We start from the raw sequence: 6,238 nt of genomic DNA, 5'->3' as shown, positions 1-6,238 counted from the left end.
AAGCTCTCTCAACTGGTTTTTGGGGCCTCCAAACTGGTTGGCACCCATGACGTCACGGACTCGCGCAGCTGCGCAGCTTGTCTAATTGGAAACGCCGCCTCGCTCTCGCCAAGGGGGCGTGCCAGCCGAAAAGAGAGAGACGGAGAGAGGGAGAGCTACCAGAGGACCAATAGCAGTTGTTCGAGGGCCATACAGACCCCCTCACCGCATCAAAAGTCGCTGTCAACGTGCGAACGTCATTAATTTGTACAATTTGACATGCGCTCTCTTTTCCTCCCTCTCTCTCTCTCTCATTCTCGCTCTCTCTCTCTGTGGCGGCACTATTTCCCTCTCTTTTCCGCCGCTTTCCAGGCGGCTGACTGCGTTAATTATCGTAATTGTTGGCTCACCCGCTTTTTCGCAGCTCTCTTTTGGCCCACTCAATTGTCATCAATAATGATGTCTCGTTGTACCGTTGGCTTCGGCTCCTCATCTATTTTCCACTGGAAAAACAAGCCTCTTCGAATCCGTGCTTTGAGACCTCTGGTGCACTGAAAAAAACAGTTCCCGGAACTGACAATCCTTCGTTCAAGGAACATCCTGTGTTCGAATTAAGTTTTATTGTCATAAATACCCCTATAAAAAAATTAAAGTAAAGCACAAAATTTATTTCTTTCTCTAATTCTCCTTAATATAAATTAAAAAGCAACCGAATTCTGCAACTTTGCTCTTACCATTTATTATTTGTTAACTTGAGATCATTATTAGATCTAAAAACTAATGAATTTTTAAATGTATGCCTAACCAGGAATGAAGTATTAATACGAAGCTGCTCGTTACTGCATCTTGAGGTTAATTTCTCTGCACACAATTTATGATTATATTATAAATTATATTTAATTTAAATATATTTCCATTTTTTTAAGTGCATATTGCTGGCACACATTCGATTGTCTTGCCACTTCCCTCGCTTCCCACTCCCCAGCTCAACTCAATGCATTTCCAAATTGATTGCAACTTTGGTCCGCTCGTTGTATCACGTATGCGCCCTGTATGCGCCTCGCTTCGTTTGTTTGTCAGTGTCAGTTTTTTATTCAATTTCGCTCCGCTGTTTGTCCTGGTTTTCTTTTTATTTCTCGCTTTTCCTTGCATTTTGCATGCAAATGTCTATTTAACTGCATTGCGCCCTTTGCCGGTGGGAATGTGACTGAAGAGTCGGCTAAGTGAAATGATGTAACTGGCGAGCCGTAATCGATAATGGGTTCTGCCTCGGCCCACACTGCCCTTTGAAAACGAGTATAATTGATTATTTCGAGATGGGAAAAGAAATCAGGGGAAGTGGCAATTTAAACAAATTTGTGTTTGTATCTGTTTATTAAAGTGCGGGGCATCAATTACCAGTGATTATTGGCCTCATCTAGGGCTTACAAAAAATTCCACTTATTCACTACATAGTATGGACAAATTAGCTTTTAATGTTTAACGTATAAAATTACAAAATAATAACTTGATCGCAATGGAGAATATTAGTTCCAGCAAAAGTTCCATAGGTACCCAGCTGACAAAATGAGTAGCACAGTATGTTAATATAAAATCCAGTTTATTCAGTCCCTTGAAAGGGTGTTGTTTCGATATTTTTTACCCGAACCCTACATCGCTATTTATGACGCTGCATTTGCATAAGGGCCCTTCTCCAATCCCTTCGCCTGCCCCCTATTTTGGTGGCAAGATGGCCGCGATGTTTGATTAATGCCTGCACTTGACTGACTAAAGTTGACGAGCCAGGGCTTCCTCTCCTTTCGCTTGCCTTGAAAGTGGGAAATTGACGGGGCTTGGGAACATTCGCTATCGCTATTGCCTTCATATTCAAAATCAATTATAAAACGACTCTTAATTGGGCGCCTCAATAGACGAGACACGCCCTGTCAATCATAATTAGCCATCGCCCCTAGGAAGCGAACCACTCGAGCCGGCACTCAAATCCATTCCCATTCAACCGATCCGACACGCCTCTAATTCTGCAAATTCATAAGCCAAATGTATCGGCTCTATATCCTTTCATTAGGCGACCCAAGATGGCGGACCCGTGTTCATTTAAACCTCATAAATAGCAAAAGTGTTTATTGTCGCATCTGGCAAGCCCAAATCCCCGGAGAGCTCTCTTCACCACGGTCCTCGTGTATTTGTGTACATTGTCATATTGTCATATTGTCAGGGGCGGGGATGGACGGGGGTTTGAGCCGGGGCTTCTGCCGGGGTGATCGGGGATGCCGGAGCAGGAGTCAGTTGTTAATAAAGTCATTGCCGTTGTGTCAAATTCGTCACGCCCCTTCGGCGACTTCGAGAGTGCTGCTGGCAGTGCATTAATGTCGCCCTTTGTTTTGCCGAGTCGCTCCGATCCGCTCCGATCCGATCCTCACCAGAGCTCGAGATCGAGCTCGCTTCCCGTGGCTGACGATGATGAAGTTGTGCCAGCCAGTTGTCAACAATCAGCGCTCAGCGCTCCCAAAACTGCATGCCAATTATAGCCAGCTCGCAGCTATCCTCAAGCCAACCTCAACCTTTCAGCTGCGCCCGAGAAGAGAAGGAGAATCTGTGACGAATGCGCTTATGGCCAAAGCGATCCTCGCCTTATCATCGAGTAATCTTCGACACTTGGGACAGCTGTCAGCGTTTTGCCAACTCATTATGCAGATTTCGACCACAAATGCGACACGAAAATGTCGAAAACAATTTACTGAACGCGACGAACAACATTTGTCAATGCGGATCGGATCCGTCTATTAAGACCAGCACCGGAGATCCCTTAACTTAAGTAGTTCGGCGAAGCCGCAAGACCACACAGCGAGAAAATATCACATCCGATTTTGTAAAATAAATCTAAATCCTTATCGATCAGTTGGATATCTAAAATAATTCTTAAAAAGCAATATGTATCTGTTTACCTGTTTACCAGCATATCTGATTTAACAATTTCATGTTCGATGTATAAAAGAATGGGAAATGAAACACTCGATTTCTCTCTGTGCAGATACGATGAAACTTAGCACGAAGTGACACCAACAACCGACTTTCGAGCTACCGCATAAAAATTATGGCCTGGAATGAAATGCCCCAGCGTTTATCCACAAGATACACACAAAAGTGCCGCGCCCTGCGGCACGGTACAGAATGGGCCTCAACCGAAGTTCGGGGCAGTGGCAATTTGTATATCTTTGTGATAAATCAAAACATTATCAATAATAAAATCGGTAGCCGTTTGCCACTTGGAAGCGTTTGGGGCGAAATTTGTCGGCTTTTTGTTGTGGTCAGAAAACCGAAAGCCGAAAATCCGAAAACCCCAAACTCCAAGCATTTTTGAGTGCTAGTGCTCGTGTGTAATTTGTATGCTAATTCAGCATCGGGTTGAATGTCTGATGAAGCTTAATGTCATCCAGAGGTGGATCAAGCCAAAAGTGTGGAGGGGGGTCCGACTAAAGTGACATCCATTAACACTTCCCTCTGTTTGTAGGAGCTGTGAATCTTTTGATTTCCCAAACAGCCGTCCGCCGCCTTATCGGCGATGTAGCGGTACAACTGCGGCGGCTGGCGTCAACTTATTGGCATCAAACGTATTAAGTGGGCCCCATAGCATCGAGCTTTGTCCGCGAACGTGTCCGGCAAATTCCGAGCTCCGTTGACGGACACTGAAGAACCTGCTGCTGGAGGCGCCTACGTGTGTGTTCCCTGCGAGATGGGCTAAGTGGCTGATTTTGATGGGTTTTCGGGTGGGAGGGGGATCGAGGGTCCGATCAAGATGGGAATGTGATTGGCTTTGGCGGCTTCGAGCGTGTGATCTTATCGTGATATAAATTAGTCGCTACCAGAGTGGGGAACCACCAAGTCTGGCCCAAATGCAACTGAAAGATTTTCAGCTTGGGTGATTAATAGCGGGTTGAATCAAATCAAATAAAGTAGATTAAGTGTTTATTAAGCATTAAAAACTTACTTTTATTGCCATAAAATTGTACCTCAATTACGCAATCCTTCTATAAGGAACATATTTCCGGATCTTATATTTTCAAGAATATTTTGTATTGGTGCCTACAATTTAATGATGTGGAACATTAACTTCTCCCATGAAAAGCCAATATAATTTTAACCCTTTAAGCCACATTGCTTGTGGCAAATGTTAATGTTGCTTTCAACAATTTACAACTTCATTAGTGCTTAGTAAGATCGCAACGAATCATAAAATTTCATTCATGAATCGGGAAATATTGTTGTTATATTGTTGGTTTACCCTATGTTTTTTTTTATTCTTGAATCGAAACATGCCGCATCATGATCAAGATACCGACGTATGAATGAATCAGTAACTGAAACAGAAATCAGAAACGCAGAAAGCAGAAACAAATTGCCATCAGTCGGTACTCAGTCTCCCCTTTTGTGCTGCATCATTTCCATGCCCCATGCGGCATTATCCTGTGGCCCAAAACGTGGCCAAGTCGCCGGCCCGAGGTGTCGGCTGTAAGCTAATTGGAAGCGTGTTCAAAGGTGCCGCCAACAAATTAAGTATGAGTTACCAATTTAGCTTTTATATCTCTATCGCACACGCACACAGGCCCAACGAGCGGCACATAGATACTCGCACACTCGGCAGGAAGAGAGATGCGGATGTTGGCCACAACGAAGTTGCACTTGGTGTCTTGGAATCTTGGCCTCTTGGGGGTTCCTCGGCTCCATTGCTCGATCGGCTGTTGTTGGACTTCTCCAAACTGGTTCTGGGCCCGCTCTCTCGCAACTTAGTTGTAATTGCAGTCCTTTGATTGCATTTGTGTGCCAAGCTGAATTGTTTACATTTATCATAATCAGCACTCGAGTCGTTTGTAACCGCCGCGAGGGTACTTTTTCATCTTTTGGCAACGCGGCGCCAGTTAAACTGGAAGTCCGACTTCGAGATGCAGATGCATCTGCATCCCAGACTGGCACTTGATGTAGGTCGCTCGCCGGCCTGGTTGGTCAGTGTCTGTGTGCCGGCACTTGATCACCTGACAGGGGAAACGTTGAGTAATTGCTGACAATATGGCTGAGCAGGGAAGACAACGCGATAAGTCAAGGATCGGACAGGCAAAGCGAGGACTGGATCCCCAAAAAGTACCAAAGTTTAAATGGTCTGGGAACCCGCTTTGACGTTATTATTAGTTTCGTTTTCAGAGATTTGAAATACATAACGATTTTGTTTGAGCATTGCAGAATACTTGTAAGATCGATTGTTATTAATGCCTTATTGTAGGGAGAATATTGGGAATCAAGCGATATACACATTACTTTGAGAAAGGAAATAAAGATTTCATTTCTTCATATGTATATAATATTCATAAATTTAGTATTGTTTTCATGGTTTTGACGGTTTACGATGATTTTCATTAACTATAAAAGATTTCAAAGTAGGCCTTCCAAAATGTAACTTATGGCATGTTTTTTCCCAGCCGAGCGGGCCATTTCCCATTGATATTGTGAGAATAACCACGTTTGTCTATTATTTCTATTAACAGGGTAATGATTTCCCAACCTACTCAGTACCGCAATAAAGGCAACTGCGATTTTCTCGCATCTGGGCCCATTAAACCGGGCTAAAAGGCTCATTGGGCACTTCCACTTACTGTGCGGTCGGTTCATTAGGCATTTTTAGTTGATTCGATTAATGGGTTTCCACGTTTACGTATTTCTGTTTGTTTTAACGGAAGTACTCGGAGAGATTTTTCCCATAATTAGAGCCCGGCTACGTTTACCGCGATTTGCGGGGCAAATTTTCTCAGCCAATAAAACAAATGCCACCGGTAATGACAGCTGTAATTTGTAGTACAACTAAATTTCAATTAAATGCTCTACAGAGATACTTTCGCCGGTCACTTTCCAAGCGTATTAATATCGCCGAAGAACGAGTAATCAGAAGCTTTTCGGGTCCACTAAAAGTTTTTATCGCGGCGCATGCGTTGCATTGTCACACATTTGGAAATGAAAATAAATTGCTTTCGACCGAGTTTCGAGATAGTCGATCTGCATCTCATCCATATGCACGAGGCTTTTCCCGTCTAGTTTACGAACTGTGAGACACTGGGAGTGGGCTTCGAATGGACCAGTTGGTCGTATGCGATCCGAACGGATCGGATTGGTATCGGGCATCATTAGCAGCGGAATTGATAGCTTGATTATTCAAATGATTAACAAACGATCGGCTGCTGGCCAAGTTCGCTGGGTTCGCTTGAGTGGGACC

Source organism: Drosophila simulans, chromosome 3R, assembly GCF_016746395.2.
Source record: "Drosophila simulans strain w501 chromosome 3R, Prin_Dsim_3.1, whole genome shotgun sequence".
Classification (NCBI taxonomy): Eukaryota; Metazoa; Arthropoda; class Insecta; order Diptera; family Drosophilidae; genus Drosophila; species Drosophila simulans.
This window is presented reverse-complemented; position numbering follows the sequence as displayed.